Genomic DNA, 18,700 nt, shown 5'->3' on the forward strand with positions numbered 1-18,700 from the left:
CAGTCTCTGAAGCTCAGCATCAGGCAGAATCGAGACCTGACCTCAGCCTCTTTCAAAAGGACCCTCTAATCCAGCCTTCTTAACTTGATTACCGAGTGTCAGGGGGGATCAGAGAGACCCTCTCACCTGTCATCTCTCACAATGACGAGACGCAACAAAGCCATGATTCCTGCCAGCCATGAGGAGACATCAGATGAGAAAGGGACATTTAAAGGACTGTGCAGTAGTGTTTCATACCTTGCTGTATGAGTGATCAATGACAAATGTTTACGTCTGTTGATATGTGTCACGTGAAACCCTTTACTGTCACTGATCTGCGACACTTGACAATAATGAATTATTTTTTATTAGTGCAGTACAGCCTGAATATGTTTAATAACCAAATAGATATTATTAACCTATAATATCTATATGTATTATATAGAAATAGGTAAAAAAAAAAAACGGGTACAGACAGTGCTGGCAACCCTGCATGTCAGACTTGTCAAGATGCCTTCCATAGGTCGTATTTCCTAGATGAATCACTGGAGGCAGTGGTGTCAGGATTTCAACTTTGAGATCCCTCCTGCTTCCTTTCACTTGCTCTTTCGCCTGGCAGGAAGGAGAGGGATTCACCGGTGGCTCATTAAAAGCCATTAGGGAGCAGCACACAGACAGGATGCGGGCAGTGAATAGAGGAAAGCAGGGCAGGGACGAGGACACTGTTACACACACACACACACACACACACACACACACACACACACACTCTGTTATCTTATCCACACAGCACTTCCTATGGCCCCACACATATTCCAACCAGTCCCTGCTCTTAGCTTTGCCAGCTCATGTCTCACAGCCCTCTGACCCGAGTCTCTGATGAACAGACTCCTCGATAACACATTCGTCACTTGGCTGCTTTCACTATCTCATAGTCCGACACCTTATCTCCCATTTGCTCCCTTTGTTTGTGTATCTCTTTGCTGATTCTCACCTCGGGCACTCCATATCTTTTTGGCACAAATGCGTACAGTGATTGAACGGAAAAGAAAAACATAAAAGCAGAGCACGCTCCAGTACACAGTTCAGGTTTACTGTCTGGGGCGTGTGGGTCACAGATTTATAAAAAAAAAAAAAAAAAAGGCCTGACTAGGTTGGGATCATGGTCCTGTGGCGTCAAACAGAAGCTCCACCTGAATGTGACCCACGGCCTGGGAGGCTAGAGACAGGAATTATCAGCAAAGTGATGAATAAGTTAGGAGAGTTGTCCCCCGGAGGAATCTGCTAAATGTGTGTTACATCAATTTATTTTCAAGGCACTCATCCAGTAAAACTGCGATGGTATTTTTAGTTTTTAATGCAACAAGCAATGCCGACCATTTGTTACCTTTGTTCTTATTATCTGCCCATCGTTTGAATGGCTTGAGTTTAAAAGATTAAAAGTGAGTTTACTGCAATATGGGCGAGCCATTTTAGATCATCCGATGGTTATCTTAAAACACAACAATGTACTTCTAAGTGTGTAAACATAAGCTAGAAACATTATGACGTGGGACAGAATCAAAATCCTTTTGATGAATGTCACACTGTATGACTGTAGTCCACAATTCCAGATGGAGAACATTCGAAATCTGTCTAGATTGGAACATAACCAGCCGTGGACTGAACAGTGAAACTGAGAACAGAACTGCAGAATATCGCCGGTTTGTTCGCCAGGTTTGGCTCCTGGCATCCCTGGGAGTCGGCGACTTGGCTACGAACAGGTAATATTTAATGGTTAGCATTTCATCTGTAAACTCCATAAAGTGAGCTGAGGTAGAGCAAGCCAGAGGACATCCGGGGGAAAAGCAACTAAAAACATTTCCTCCTTAAATTATTATCCAGATTCACCAAAAACAAGTTCAGTTTTAAAGGTTGTTTTGTGGCAGAGTTAGAAAGACGGGAGGGTGTGAGTACGTAGTAGACAAATGCTTGAAATACATATGAATTTATTTGTCAGCAGGATTTTATGACATACATACACATTGTCACAAACGTCAATGCACCGTGTACGTTGATGTGTTTGGAGGGGTTATTTCATTGATATTGCTGACAGGGAAACATTTGACATATAAAACCAAGATTTAGTGCAGAATTAAACCATACTCATGTAGCAAAAGGGAATGTTTCCTCATTTTAAACTATTCTCTTTTCTATTCCAATTTCAATCTCCTTGATTTTTAGTGGGAATATTCTTGTTTTGGGAAGTGAATATTCAAAATGTGATCTTTTTGCATATGTTTGTTCTCTGCAAATGCACAATTTCAGCTGACCTCTGAGCTTCTCTTTAATCCTGTCCTCACCCAGGACAAGCCTAACGAACCAAACCGACGTTAATGTCGGCCAATTATAAAAAACAAATCTGCAGCGATCAACACACAGATTAATCACCGTATCACGTTCATAATGAAACACCTCTATTGTCTTCGCCTCCAAGGCCTTGTTCCTGGTCGGCCACATTATTGCACTGCATCATCGACATGCTGCAGAACATAACCTCTACTTCCAGTAATCAGGAACTCTGAGGACTCAAAGTCACTTGACACAATTGGCTCTGTTATTATTTGGAAACTCTCCTGTTACACTTTACTCCTACGCTGCATTAGGAGTCACACTGGACATGTTCAGGCAAAAAAGAAAAGCTGGCTGTGGTTAGTCGAGGAATGGCAGAGCTGTCCCTTGCCAAAGACAAATATAAATATAGCAGAGTCATTATCTGCAGCAGTTAACAAGGATCATTTTTCTCTTCTGCTTGCACATGATGCTTCCAGGTGTTGCCATAGCAAGTAATCCTGTTTTCTCTGCTGCTCTTGCTGACAGGAGTTCCACACTGGAGTTTGCAAGGTTTGGAAAATCAAATGGAAGGGCGATCACCATGTCATGATGAGCCAAACTCTGTGAGCCCTGGATGCAGAATGCCTTGTGTTTGCACACACATTAATACATGTGTTTGAGATGTACTATATCTCAAACAACAGAGTCCGCGGCAGGAGTATAAAGATTCATTCATTCATTTGAATAAAATTGATATAATTGATCAGCAATAAGATTGTGTGATACAGTCCTGCAAAATAAATGTGCTACATGTTAATACAACTGTAGTGAATGTGGGCTGGCCACAGTAAGGCTTCTGCATGGAGAGACAATAAAAACACCATCCAGAAATGATTTCGCTCCATGGTTACCAAAATCATCTCAATATGTTGTAAGTTTGTCTCCTGTCATTGTCTCATTTCCTGTTCTGAGAATAAGAACCCGTGTTTCCTTTTATCCTCTACTTATATGGCAACCGCTTGCAAACGACTGGAAATGGATACTTATTCCAAAGCTATTTGTCAAGTGACTAAATCAATGAAATATGTTGCCTTGTTGGTCTTTTTTCAGTGTTAAGTGGTCTGGGAAATGTTGTCACATGCTCAGACAACATTCCCCGGTACTACTGCATCAGCTATTGCCAGAACAAAAGCTTGAAGCCATGCAAACTGTCCATTATCAGCTTGCAGTGAGGCTAGTTTAACTTGATCTTTTTCCTTTTCATCTTCTGTGCATGTGATGGCCTAGTTGCACCAAAGCTCGTTCCAGGGGAATAATTCAATCTGTTTGTGGTTTGCAGCTGAATACAGGTGCCACCCAGAAGAAAGCTGTGCACCAGAGACTGGTGCGTGCATGAGGCCACCAGACTGCCTTCAATCGCATGTGAAAGTGATTGGTGTTGAAAATCTAAATCTAATCGGCTGCAATTTGTATATATATATATATATTTTTTTTTCAAGAGGGGATTTTAAATAAAAATGACCTCAACAAATGACTGAAAAAGGCTTAGGTATGTAAGTAAGTACCTTAATAAACAGAAAAGCTGCAACACACTCACATTTTATGCTAATGAAGGGCTCAAACGTTGAGATTGCAAATGGCCATAAGATTCTCAGTCAAGCGAAACAAACTGCAGATTGTCCGTAACGGGTTTCTTAGGAGGCTTTGATTCAGTCCCTTAATTTGGGAGGAAATCCATTTGCTAATTGATTGGTGCATATTTGAAACCAAGCTGCAGATTGGTTTACTCATTGCCTGATTGCTATTTATATTACAGTTTCAACAGCTTCCTGTTCGGCTATGCCTTGCAAAATGTGGCTTCTCTCTAATCACTCCTTTATGGAGATTTGATCAGGATCAAGGACATTTTTACCATTGTCCTACAAGGAACCAATCAAATTATTTATCCCACGGAAATCTGGTCATTCAACATTATAACTTTAATGCTGCTATTTACCAGGAAGGTAAGTTGTTTACATCATATATGAACAGGGGAAATCTGGCTGTACATTTAATGAAAAGTTTAGTGTTGGCCTTACACAAATTAATGATTGAAAATGTTTTTAATAAATGAGTTAAATTCCTAAATTATTTACCATAATCCCTGGGCATCGCTCTCCCTCCATCCAGAGCCTAACATGCTCTTCTCCAGACAGACAGGTGGCAGCAGAGAGCCATGAGGCCAGAGCAGCTGATACCTCGGGGTACCCTGCAACACAATTAAAATGCTTGTGTTTCATTTCAACGCCAACTCCATCTCTGAGTCACTCCTCAGGATGTCCAGACTTCAACGACAGCAGCAGTGACACAATAAGAAAATAAAGTGAGGGGAGACACTGGGAAGAGATTGGACGCAGGCCTGGGATCACACGGTAGAGCATGTTTTGTTTGCTTGTTTGTTTTTAATCACTTGTACTGTGAAACAGTCGCTTTATGCTTTGTGTGGAATGGAGATTCAAGGAGAGCTCGAATATCAGAATATATAAGGACAAATATTTGCCAATATTGGGGCTGAATGGAATAGAGAAGAATGGTTAAGAGATGCAAACTTTTTGCATTAAAGTTTTTTTTGTTGCTTTTTTTGCTCTGCAAAGCGACTCTCAACTATTGTCATCCTTCTCTGTGTGTCTCACCCAAGCAAATGTTTTGTCAAGTTTCTTGCGTGGTGTCAGCGTTTTGACACAGGCGAGTGATTTAAGGTTGCATGGCGTGCTTGTCGTGCCTCCACGCCCGACTGTTTCAGTCTGCCCTCAGAGTGTGTGCAAACAAGTGTGCAAACAAATAAAGGGCTGGGCCTTTTTAATTAGCTCCAGGACAGAGACTGACAGCTTGTGGTGGAAGAGATTGCACAGTTTCCAGGTAGTACTCTAAATATTTAGAACATTGCACAATAAAGAGCACGACAGTGGGATCTCCAGAGCAACATTTGTGGGTGGAAAATAGAAAACAAGTCAAAATAATCTTGTTGTTAATGTTAATTTTGAACTGCCTTGACTTCAGTTTAAATGTAATTTAAAAATACTTTATTGTGTCACAGAGTGGCGACACTGAGCTCAATCATGGACACCTCAAAACAGGGGTGTTGACCTTAAGTGGAAAAATATATTTATAATATGATTTCTCTCTTTTTTTGGAAGAGAAAAAGTGGATTAATACATGAAAGAATAGAGTGAAATAATAATAAATAATGACTGAACAGAATAGAAAAAAAATTCAAATACATGAATCAAATATCTCGTTTGAATATCAACTGCAGAAATCATTTCATCAAATAAATTTAAACTTTTGGTTTTAAATTCACTCCCAATAGTTGTTGTTGCCACTGAATCAGAGTGATCCCTGGGCAGCGCATTTGTTAGGTTCTTAGAGGTTCATTATGCTGATAGTTTTGGCACTGCATCAGAGGCACGCCAGCGCAGATGAAGACTAGAAATTCCATGACATGTGTTAGATATCAAATTTCAGGTCCATGTAAATCCTGCAAACCTTTCCATTAATACCACTCGTATAAGTAGCAATATGCATTATTCGTATGTTACGCCATGGCAATGTATTTGTAGTAGGAAATAAGGAATGAGTCTGCTGATTGTGAAAAATGAATCAATGATTTTGCTTTTTTTTTTAATGAGGATCCTAAAGTCACAGTATCGTTTTTCAACAACCTGATGGTTCTTTGCATGCTCTGATTATCACACTGGACTTTTCTTTTGGTGCAGAGCTATAGAAATGTTTATATTTCAGTGTAACGGCGTGAGGCCATATTGGATGCTGATGGGCCTTGTGTTTATTTAATGCTGACTAAATGATGGGGTTCAGGTCCACAGCTTCCGCTGCTCTTCAAGTGTAATTACAGGGGGAATCCTTTCCTCCACCGGCGTTTGAGCTCTCTGTTGAACTTGATGAAATGCTGATTCAAGATGCACTGTGAATACCTGTTGATCACAATGTTTCACACTATATGTGGTTTCATCATTACCTTTTGTTTCGTATTGTTGCAACAAAATCTAATATAAATTGTAATTTATGTATACTCATTATAGTTATGTGATTATGTTCTGCTAAACTGAATACAAACTTAAACTTCAAGTCAACAAAATGCAAACATCTAAAGAGAGACCATTATGAGGTCTTCAGCGTCTGCAGCAGTTCTGACAACATAGAACCCTTTTATCATGTTTTCCTGAACACTAATGGGATATATTGTATGTTTAATGATTTTGTTCTTTGGATAATAGAGATATAAGGTAAGAGATTTTAGGACATAAAAAGGTTCAGCATCCATTACATGCCTTTCAGTTTGTGGATATTTTAGAGATCTGAATATTATATCACTATATTTATAAGGACATCAAAATTAACATTAGAGAAACTCAAACCTTCAGTTTGGTACCCCATCGGAAAGTTCTGAGTTAACACGCAGTGCATAAAAGGAGAATCTGGGTTCAATATATTTAGATGATAAAGTTCTCTTTTAAAAATGCTTCATCATCATCATCAAAAAAAAAGCATTACTGAGGCATCTCTCAAAATAAAACTGATCATAAACATTCTGTTTTATTGTATTCTTTTTTATAAAAACCATTTACTAATTTTAATAGTCCAGCAATTATTAATTTAATCGCATAAATATTGTGCTAACAGATATTTGATGGCATTTTTTTATTGGTTGAAAAATTAATACATAAATTAAACAGAAAACATTTCACCCATTAAGTTAAATAATTGACTTTTTTCTAAAAATGTGCTACACTGAATAAAAAAAAATCTATGAAGGCAATAAATCAAATTATAAATTACATTATATAAAGACACAAATGAAATGTAATTAACATTGAAGAAAATTTGGTTTAAGGAGAGTTTTATCTTGCATTTGTACTAAATCATGAACCTGAAGCCAGATAAGAACATTTTAGTTATCGAGTTTATTACATTTCTGTTATTTTTGTGAGCAACTAAATTGCTACATGCAAAACAATTCAGATTTTAGAAATATAAAACAAAATACGTAGAATCAAGTGAAACATGTTATTATTATTAAGATATTTCATTCTCAAAACCCTTAAAATTTTTCTCGTTTGTGATATATTTATCTTGCGAGTGTATTTAATGTGCTGTTCATCCTCAAATATTTTTTTTCTTACCCTGCAACAAAAAATGTCCTAATTTGATAACAATAACAACAACAATAAATTACAATAATAAATTAGCCACTAGGAACTTTGATACTTATCTTTATGTTGTTGCATCCTCCAGTCAGTAGGGTTCCGGCTGCCCCTGATACAAATGTACATATCGTGAATTAAGATGGTGACATTATCCTGCCAGGCACTTGTAAACGTGTTTGCTGCATTTCGATCATGAAGCATCACTGATGCAGACAAAAAGGACACACGTCTCAACAAAACCATCATATCCCAGGGCCTTATAGCACAAAGGCAGACTGATGAACAAGTTAGACAAATAAGAATTTCACTTTATTAGCTGGGTAAGAAAAGACAAATAAACTAAAACAAGGTAAGAGACCCCATGAAGGGCAAATAACGGCATTGCCACAGATTAGGTTGAACAAACAAGTGTGGAAAATCCCAAATATTGATTACAGAAAAGGATGTTACAATAATGGCTTTGCATAATAAAAGGAGAAGCTTAATAATTGAGGTGGGACTGAAGAGCACTTCACTTTGTTTCCTCCCTGCCCTGACAAAGGTGTAGCTCAGGCAGTTGAGGTCATGAATCAGGTGGCTTTGGGGTCACATGCACTGCGTGGTGTTTTCACTCATCCCTCTTCAGCTCTGTTTAGACAAGCATGCCATCTTTGTGACTGCCAGACAGTGAAGCACCGACACCAACAGTGGATTGTGAGCATGCCGATGAAGAGATGCCTTTGAAAAGACAGATGTTCCCGGGCTTAGCCTGCCTCCTACCCAAACCACTCCCTCCTTCCACTGTATATTTGTTCTTGCTCCATAAATATCTGGCCGGTAACTCACAGAAAAACGGAACTGATGTGCAGCTGACCTCTACACATCTCATCAAAGAGCCACATAGTCTTTGAAAAAGAGGCAACATTTGGCGAGCGCTGGCCAATGGAGGTGATACAGGGGCTGCAGGGAACACATCCAGGTTTGTCCACATAAAAACTAGTTTAAACATCTGGACTGGCTCAGCTTTCTTATGCAACAATAATGTGTAGTGCTGGCAAAAAAAGGCATGATGGGTACAAGCCAGCTCAGCCACACTGTCCAAAATTAAACTGACCATATTCAGTGGAGAGAATAAACGTATCTGATGTTCTTCAAATTTCACAATAGAAAATGAGAGCTTGCTCCTTTGAGAATCTAAAGGAGGATGGAAGAGAGCAAATTTGACACATTTCCTATTCTCTCAAAAACAGTGTCTTGCAAAATCGTTTTAGATTTTCAGATTTAGCACTTAGTAAAATCAGCCTTGTCAACATTTGAATCTGCGTGAGCATTTGCACTCTTGCTGAGGCTCCAGGGATGAATGCACAATTGCTTGAGGGCCCATGTGACGACTCCCTGGGGGCCCATCAATTCGCTGAGGCTCCTGGAACATCAGGTCATGGCTAACCAGGCTCTGATGTTGCAGTCTGGCCTGACTGCACCGAAGTTGTGACATTTAGAGCTCAGGACCTCCAGGGCGCACAGCTGGGTTCCTTAAAAAAGGCCAGCGGAATGGTTTTGGAAACACTGCATCTCCTCTTACCCTGCACTCTTTTCCCAGCTTGCTCTAAATGTAGCCCAGCACAGATATCAGATACTGTGTTTTCTACTTGATAGGTTCATTTTTGCTTGCCAAAGCCCCTGGAAACCATGCTAAAGTCTGCATTCCTTATTTCTAACCAAAAGGCCTTTTCAGTTGAAGAATTTGTCAAACATTTCCATTCTCCCTCTCTCCTCTTTCCCCTCGTCTCTGCTTTCGCTCACAGCTCCATGTTTCCCCGTCCCATCCCCGCATGCTAACACACATCTTGCTTCTTTTTTTTTTTCCACCCTCCATGCTGCTATTGAGTTGTATCAGTTACATCTGACCACCAGTCAGGTGGGTCTGCAGGACATTTTAGATCATGGCGGGGCAAGTCGGCCCGCTCAACGCAGGCAGTCTGCTCCAAGACGCCGGTCCCGGGGCCCACGGAGGCCTTGTCCCGGGTAGGGCAGAGAGAGACACCTGGCCAAACCACAGAAACACTTCCAGCTGCAGACTGCCTGATGCTCGCCACGGAGAGAATCCAGGCCAAAGGTGGCGAGCTTACCGAGAACTACTGCACAACCATGAACCTTCTTCTGAATTTCATGTTCATTTTAATGGAAACACTGAGCATTTGTTTGTTTGTAGTCCCTTACAGTATTAAAATATCAGATACCTTGTACACAATAAAAGTCTCCTTCCTCTTCAGACTGGAAAACAAATCAGAGAAATAAAGACTGTTATACTGAACTCCTCCAAGTGAAAGTGGGAGAGCGCAAGAGGTGGAAAAAAAAAGACAGAGAGAAAAACAGCTCCCTTTTCTCACTGGCCAGTTGACATGAAAGACCACATTATGTCTGCGATTAGAGGCAATTACACTGGGAGTGCGCTTTAAGACCTTTGTTTGCCAACATGACAGGAGGGAGCAGGGCTGTAATTTGATGAGGGGGCAGTGTGAGTGAGAAACTCTTCATGGCCAGCTCCCAGCAGAGAGCGAGGCAAAGAGAGGCCTTTGTCTGCAGCCTGCATGGCTGGACATGGCCGTTGGCAGAAATGTGAACATTTACAAGAAGATTAATTCCACTGGGATTCATCTAGAGGTGTCTTCCGCCACATCGCCAGGCTGATTGTGCGGCTGCTGTTTTTAAGCCAGACAGTGAGTTAATCGAGCCTTTGCAGCTCTGAAGGAAACCCCTTTGTCTTTGCGCCTTGTTCCAGGTGACGCTTCAAAAGCGGCTGTTGCTGTTATTATCGTTGCAGCATTTATGTCCATTGAAATCGCCTTGGTTCATTCAAATGTCACAAATATTGTAAACACATGATTCAGGCTGAACCTGAGGTCAAACAAACCGACCAGATCTTTGGCATAAAATCTCCTCCTCTCTGGCCAGACAGCATTGTTCAAACGCGCAGCAAGTTTTCTGGACAGGAAACAAGATGCTTGTTCCAGCCCGACCGGTGAAGCGGAGCACGTCTTTATTCGAGGGAAGTCATTCCGGTGATACATGAAACACAAAGTTTCCTTCCCCCAGTTCAGTTCTTTCCTGGTGCTATCCCCTTCAAAAGGACCCAGTCCTTTATACTGGGCTCACATGCACACATGGGACCAGAAGGAAAACAAACAGAGGCCATAACGTGCCTTCTGTTTGACTGGAGGAGCAACTGCACAGTTCGCCCTGGGCTGGTTCAGAGCGCCGGTGTTACTCGCTCTGGCCTCTGAGCCAGGGACACGGAAGCAACATTAACCACGCGGAGCATTTTGGTCGTAGTTTCAAGAATCATCTTCTGATTTAAAATAATATTTGCACTTACAAGTATCTAGAAAAGCACGAGCAAATGTTACTTCCAGACAAGTGAAAAAAAATAGTCCATTAGCTTATTGGAAAATGTCAGAGAGATTGCATTGAATGCTTGGTCAATTTATTTATTTTCATTCAATATTTATATTATGTTCTATTAAGTTCTTCTTTTGTGTTTGAACAAATTTGAACAGACAAATTGGACGTGTGTGGTTATCTTTTCAATAGAAAAATGTAAAACAACCAAAAAAGGCACAATGTTTTAGCATTCTCTGATTTTAAATAAAAAAACATCTTTTTATTTATTTATTGAGGCACAGTTTCTTGTCGTTCATTGTCCCTATCTGATTCCCAGAGCAACACGCACCACGATTTACTCCCTCCATCGACGGCGCACCCACATTCATCGGATAGCGTTTTTAAATTGTAACACACACTACACCATTACACATTCAAATCGTTTTTAGGCTCATGTATTTTCCAGTCTCAATCAGAAAGACTGAAACCCACTCTTACTTTACGAGTAGGCTAAAAAGCATCCTGTGATGATGAAGCTTCTCGCTGCGCTGTGATAGGCTGAGGCCACCAGGAGCCCCTCAGTGATACAGTGAGCTCCTGGTTCCTCCTCTCGCTCTCTCCTTCTGTGAGCATTCACGGACCATTAATGCGTGTTACGAACTTGGTACCTTTCGTCCGGTCTTTGCGGCTTTTCATTTTTAGAATAGCTTGCACCATTAAGAAGATGCTTTTGTTGACTCTGCAAAACAGTCTGTGCTTTTTAAACAGCACACTGGAAGAGAGAGGGCAAAGGATGGCAGTAGCATCATTTTTTAATTGTCTATGAAGTGCTGCTCATAGCCTGTAGAAACAATTGACAGTGAACTCTTAGTTATCTTACTCAGCTTTTGTATGCAGAAAGCAGGATCTGTGTTTAAACACTGGATCAACATTACACAATATGTAGGTGCCACAGAGTAACGACAGATGCAGCAATGGCGTTCTCATAAATGCACACATGAGACATGATAAACGTGTGCAGAAAGAACACAGGGAAAATATAAAATCATTATTGCACCAGCTTCCATTGCATTAGCACCAGCCCCAAAGCCTCTCACTGCCACCAAACAGTATGAAAACATTTCACACAGCAGGCCTACTGCTCGCTGTCTTGTTCTCCTGAATCACATTTTCCCATAAGGTTGTGTGAAAGGAGGAAGAGGACCACCTATTAAAGTGAAATCTTAGGAGTGATGGATGGGAACTTGTTGAGGGGGATGAGGGGGAGTGGAGCAGCATGTATCCCATGAGAGGGGGATGATGAACAACGGTGTGTGTGTGTGTGTGAGTGTGTGTGTCAGGGTGGGGGGGTCACTAAATCCCCACTCACACCTCTCACTACGGGTGGAGGGGGGGTGCAGACCTCCCACGCTGTCTGACTTAAAAACTTGATTGATTCGATCCTCTAAAACACTTTAAACTCTTCTCTGTTATTCCTCAAATCTTTTACTTTCATGTATATTATTTCATTTGAAAAAGTATGCGCCTTCAGAGATGTTGTATGCAAATATGACTCACCTTACTTCTGACAGCTCGAGCGTCCTGCTGTAGCTATTTCTTTTTTTATATTTCTTATAGATGAAAGAGAGGATTACGTCAAGAGCTGTTAAGCGTGAGCAGATTATAACACTCACCTAAAACACTAGAAGTGTTCACAGAGTTCATAACTTAATAAACAGTTGAATTGTAATGTTTTTGCTGAACGTTCAGTAACATCGTATTTCAACATCCTGTTGAAGAGATGTGTTTGCCATATATATATATATATATACACACACAACCCGAATGCATTGCCAGCACATCGCGGGGCCACACAGAGACAGACAACCACTCTCACACACACACACACACTCATACACTACGGACAATTTGGGGCAGCCAATTCACCTAAATTGCATGTTTTTAGTTGTTAAAAATAAATGCAGCTTTTTCAGCTTCAAAAATGTAAAATGAAGGATCTGCTACACTTTTGAGAAGACAGGTGAGACTTATTACAGTGTTACACATTTAGCAGCTCTTCTCAAGATCAATAAACACACTTTGGTGTGTAAAACCGGTGCAGTTCACCTTTGAGTTATTTATACGTGAATGCAGTGCCATTTTCAGTCCGGTGGCAAAGCTGCAAAAAAAAATCCTCCTTTTCAAACAGTCTTTCAGTTTTTAGGAATAATAATACAATTTTAGGGTTTTATGTGTTTTCCACTGTATAGTGCTTTTATCATTAACAAACATATCTATTTTTACTGTTACTACAAATAGATGAACAATGTTGGTCTCCACATGGTAAACAGTCGATGTGATAAGAACCTAAAAAGCTCTCAATGTGGTCAGCTGTACTTTCCAGGATAAAGTGAGCAGTTAGATGTGGGTCAAACGCATCGATGCTCGAATCATCGAACTGACGACTCAGATATATATTTCTAGGAGTAAATTTAAAGCCTCACTAACATTTTCAAGGCAAATGGAGAGGCTTGCAGCACTCGCGGCTTAGCGCCTGATGTTTGGAGGAACTACTGCTGTAGTAGTTTGCCTTTAACTGTCAGGAAATGGCCAATAATCATCAAGCGTTTGAGTGCGGCAGCATTCCTGTGAAATGACACAAGCTGAGGTAGATTAGAGGCTCGGTAATTAACTCATTAGTCAACATAAACACATGGCATGGCTCCCCCTATTCCAGACACCCTGCCCCCTGCCCCCCTGCTGCCCACAGGTGGTGGCGAAAGTAAGTTCACACACACACACACACACACACACACACACACTGCACCTCTGCTGCTCCATCATTAATCCAATTCTTCTCCTCTGAGCAACTTTTCTTTTTTCTTTTTCTTTTTTTTTTTTTACAGTTTTCAATGTTTTTTTTTCCAGGCCTCATCATCTCCTCTGTTCTACTTTGCTCCAGACAAACCCCTCTTTCATATGGCTTCCCTGGGGGCTGAGGGCCAGCCACTTTTCACCAGCACCTTGGGCTTATCAGAGCACTTTATCAGCCAGAGGGGAAAGATGTGGGCTGAAGCTCAGAGAAGCAGCAGGCTGTCAGCAAACAAGTATTTGTAAGCTGGGGCTTAGAAACATGTGCCTTCTGACAAAGAGAAAAGTTTCAGGGGTCATGTGTTTCAGTTTGTGTTTCCTTGTGTGTGTGTGCTTGAAAAACACAGGACTTCCTTTGTGCAAGTGAGGCCGATTGCCACACAGCCTCGCCTGTTGCTCATGGGACAGATGCTGACCACTGGAACCCGGGACAGCCCTCCACACCTCCTAAATGCAGGAGGAGCCCCAAGCTTTCTCATCCACTTGGTTTTCGTACCCGTTGTTCACCCTCTGCTGCTCCGATCCTGGAGATCGGCATAATGCTCTCTTTCATCAAAACCTCACAAAGTGTCTTGCAAACTTTATCAAGAAGTTGTTGAAAAGTGAAACATTCCTGAATTTCAATTCTGCTGCTTTGCTAAAAACCTGCAGAGAGAATCTCACCTTTGAGTGTCAACACTTCCAGGGCATTTTAGCACCTTGACCTTCACTCACAGGCAACTTTTCATTTCAGAACAGGACTGGATGTGTTTGCCTCAATGTCATTAGAAACCGAGGGTCTGTTTGATGGCGTTTAAAGATTGAGATGAATGAACATCTGTGCCACTTTTAACTGTGCAGACCTTGTTTTGACTTGTGCACCTTGGTCATGTGATGCTTGATGGGGCAAAGGTGGAAAATCTGATGAGTGAGAGCGAAATGCTGTGCAGCAGATCAATCAGCTGGGGTGTGCTGCACTATTGATCTAGAAAAGTGGATGTTGTGTTCACATTTTGCCATGCAATCAGCAGATAATGCAGGTGATGGATCCGGCCGACATCACGGAGCACTCACGGCAATCCGCCATCATTTTCACGGTATCCGTGCCCTCGGTATACATCCTACGTCCTTGCAGTGCTTCAGAGTTCAGCCAATGTTTCAGATGGGCTGTCTAACGTATGTGGCCATGCATGTGTGCGTATAATTCTGCCCTGTAATTATGGTCATAGGTGGAGAGACAGTGTGTGACGGTGCAATTCCCACACAGATGCTGTCTGTTCTTGCAACACATTTTCATGCCAGATCATCACATCCTGATGCTTCGTCATGCCCTGAACTCGTTGTCATCTGCTGCTGACAAGCAAAGCTTTTCCCGAAATGAGACTCTTTTTTTTTTTTACTTACATAGTCGTGTTTAGGAAAAGATCAGTGAAGCATGTTTCTCAACTCTCCTGGGTGAAGGCAAACCTCCATACCGCTGTCACTTTGGAAAACACCACATTGCGCTGTTGATCTGATTGTCTTATACTGACGTAGATGTGTTTCCACTGCAGGCATATGAAAGCCTGGCGCATCTGATCCAGATGCAAAGATACCATCTGTGCACGAGGGCATGACAAAGACTCAGTAATGTGACGAGTTGGTAATATTATGATTGATAATCTGCAGCAGTGACAGCACGATGGCGCAGCGCAAGCACTGTTGCCTCGCAGCGAGAAGGTTACAGGTTTGAATCCGACTTGTGGCTTCATGTTCTCCCCGTGTCTGAGTGGGTTCTCTCCGGGTTCTCCGGCTTCCTCCCACCACCAAAAACATGCAATTTAGGCGAATTGGTTATGCTAAATTGCCCATAGGTGTGAGTGTGAATGATTGTCTGTCTATGTGTGAATGAACTTGGCGGATTGTCGAGGGTGTTCCCCGCCTCTCGCCCATTGACTGCTGGGATAGGCTCCAGCACGACCCGCGACCCGGTAACGGACACAGCGGTTCAGAAGATGAATAATCTGTCAAGTTAACTTAAATTTGTTCTTCTTGAACATTTAGGATTATTGCACTTTCTAATATTAACAAGATAATTAAGTGTATGTGGGCTTTTGTCAATTTCTGGCAACTTAAAGAAATAAAGAATAAAATGACATCAGCTAAAATAAGCAACATTAACCTTGACTCAGTAGGTGGGGTTTTTTTTTTTGAAGACATTTCAATCTACCTGGAAATATGGGGGACATTTAATATGAATAAAACAATTGTTAGCTTCTGCTACTCCTACTATCCCCTCTCATTTCATCTTCTTCAGTATTGGTATTACCGGTAATAAAGGAAAGAGCAACAAAGTGGCTGGGGGGGGGGGCTACAATGATAAGTGGGGGAAACAGTGCCACACCTTGCTCTTTGGCAGCAGGCCCCGGCCTTATCAGGCTTGATGAATTACATTGACACCCAAGCTATCTTAATGACTCCGTCTATCTCCCCATCTCCTTCCTCTCCCTTTTCCCAGCCCTTGGCCTTGCTCCTGTATCCTCCCACATCTCACATATCCATGTGATTTGTGCCATTACATGTGTGTGCATGTGAGCGTGTTGTTCTCGATGCGAATAGATTTATTGCAGACGCCGTCTCAGTTTGCAGTGAGGCACGACTGAGGAGTATTTTCAGTTATCTGTCATTGACAGCGGTGACTGACTCACAAAGGTTTTATTGTGTCATCTCCATAAACCATAAACACACCTGCATGAACTTGAAGTGCACCACGATCTATTTTAAGAATATTAATTGACTTTCGTCCATGTTTCCTTGATGACCTCATCCGGCAGTCTCGTGTTTTGTTACGGTGTTGAAATGGGTTCTGTTGCCACCACAGAAGCTTAAATAGATGCTGCAGAGTGAGTGAGTATTTTTGCTGTCTGACCCGATCCTTGGTGCTGAGCAGCTGGCATCCTGGTGTCTCATTTCCTGGTTTTTAAGAAGGCATCCTTCCTTCTTTGACTCCAACTTCCTCTGCTCAACAACATCCACTGTGTGAAACATTACTTCACAGATTCCCCTGGTATAAATGCAGAGCTTTTTTGAGTGGCCCACGAAGCGCAGCTTTAATTTCCTCTGGGCAAATGGCCTCTAACTGCAGCCGTTGTCACCACCTGTCCTGAGACAAAGCACTGTGAGGGTGAAAAGATGAGGCTGGGAACCATCAAACATGATTTTAGAGGACAAATCTCTAATCTCGTCATTAGTCTGCAATTCTGTGTCCTTGTGACGATGGTTTGTTGATGCTGACGCCCCTGAAAAGACTGAAATTAACGAGGACTGTCAAATAGAGGACCTAGACTGCTGAATGTTATGTTGGTGAATGTAAATATTATTTAAGTGATTGTCACAAGGACAAAAATGTTGTCCCAGCGGGTGAAAAATCAGATAATAATAGTAATAAAGGAACTTGTGTGGGATCATTTATATATTTATATAATATATCCACAGATATTTGCAGGAAGTGTGGCCAAAAGTGGAGAATATAAACAAAATGATCTATTTAATGGGAGGGAAAGTATTTTATTCCTAACATTTTCATTTGATTGAAGGTGGTTGTAGAAGAAAAACATCAGTAACTCAAAATACCATCTCCTTTGAATACTGTCCAATATAAAACATCTTTTTTTACCTGTAAATATTTCCTCACATTTCAAACAACATTTATTTGTACCCATGCAAGACGTCCTGAAATCAGGGCTTGGGTTAGAGAGTAGGACGTGTTGGTTAGTATCACATGGATATTCTGTGTCTGAGCCTCCGAGCTGTCTGAATCCAGGGTAAGGAGTAGGAGGGTGGGATCTTCATCCTACTACCTGCAGCTGAACCTCAGTTCTACTGCCGGCTACCTCGCATGAACACCAATTAGCTGTGATGCAGGACAGAACTAATGGCCGGCACAATTTCCTATGAGGCGCAGAGATTTGTTCTTTTCCTCTCTCTCGCTCTCTCTCTCAACATCAGAGCGGGTAACCGGTGTGCGATCCAAGTATTCTGGTCATAATAGTAGTTCAGGGTTCCGGGAATTCTGGAATGAAAAGTGAAAAAAAACCAACCCCCCCAAAAAACCGTCCAAAAAAGGCTGTGAGGTTTCCTGGGTAATAACCCCATCTTTCTGGTACAAGAGGGACAACGAGTCTCTCTTTCTCTCTCTCTCTCTCTCCCTCCTTTTTCCTATTTTTTTTGTCCTGGCAGGTTCCATAATCTCCTGTCCATGGAAAGCACACTCGGCACATTCTGCAGACAAGGGTCTTTAGGGAGGAAATAGAGAGGAAATTATGCAGAAAGTGTAAAAGAAATCAGTCTCTGATTCTCTCTCCCTGCCTCTCCGTGTCTGACTTCACACAAAGATCAACTCCATGTTCAGTTTAAGTTTAATTGCTTCAAAATAAATCGGGTGGAAAGAAGCCTGGATAATAATTGATTTTTATACACAAATAATCTGCATTAAATTGGTTAAAGGCCAGTTTGTTCTTCAAAAACAATAATTACCTCAAACAAAGAGATGCTGTTTTCACTACCATTTGTCCCTTAGTTAACTCAGTTCAGGGAGAATGCTGAGTGGATTCCCACTAAATTTCCTTGAGAGGTGATCCTTAGAATAGGAAAGAAGGCTTTTGATTTTGAGGCTGCTCTGGATCAATGTGCATATCCAGGAAACTGTTCTGCAGCCATTGCAGAGGTAATGCTCGCGCTCGCCTTATTTTAGATTCATTCTAATTATTCGGTTTGTCTTTGTTAAAAACAATAATAAAGAAAGATGTTACTCTAATACTGGTTATGCACAAACAAATGTAAAAATTAAAACAGTTCATTAAAATGAATTATTTATAACAATCTATTTATAAGAAGAAAATAGTTTTTTGTCAATAGGAAAATGACTTGAAAGTCAACAGCAGTCAGCTTCTGAGAACACTAAGAAGTGACCAATGGATAAAGGGTTAATAAAGCAAAGGCAAACAGGAAAAAGCTTCAAAGAAAGTTCTAAGTAG

This window comes from Brachionichthys hirsutus, unplaced genomic scaffold (genome assembly GCF_040956055.1).
Source record: "Brachionichthys hirsutus isolate HB-005 unplaced genomic scaffold, CSIRO-AGI_Bhir_v1 contig_290, whole genome shotgun sequence".
Classification (NCBI taxonomy): domain Eukaryota; kingdom Metazoa; phylum Chordata; class Actinopteri; order Lophiiformes; family Brachionichthyidae; genus Brachionichthys; species Brachionichthys hirsutus.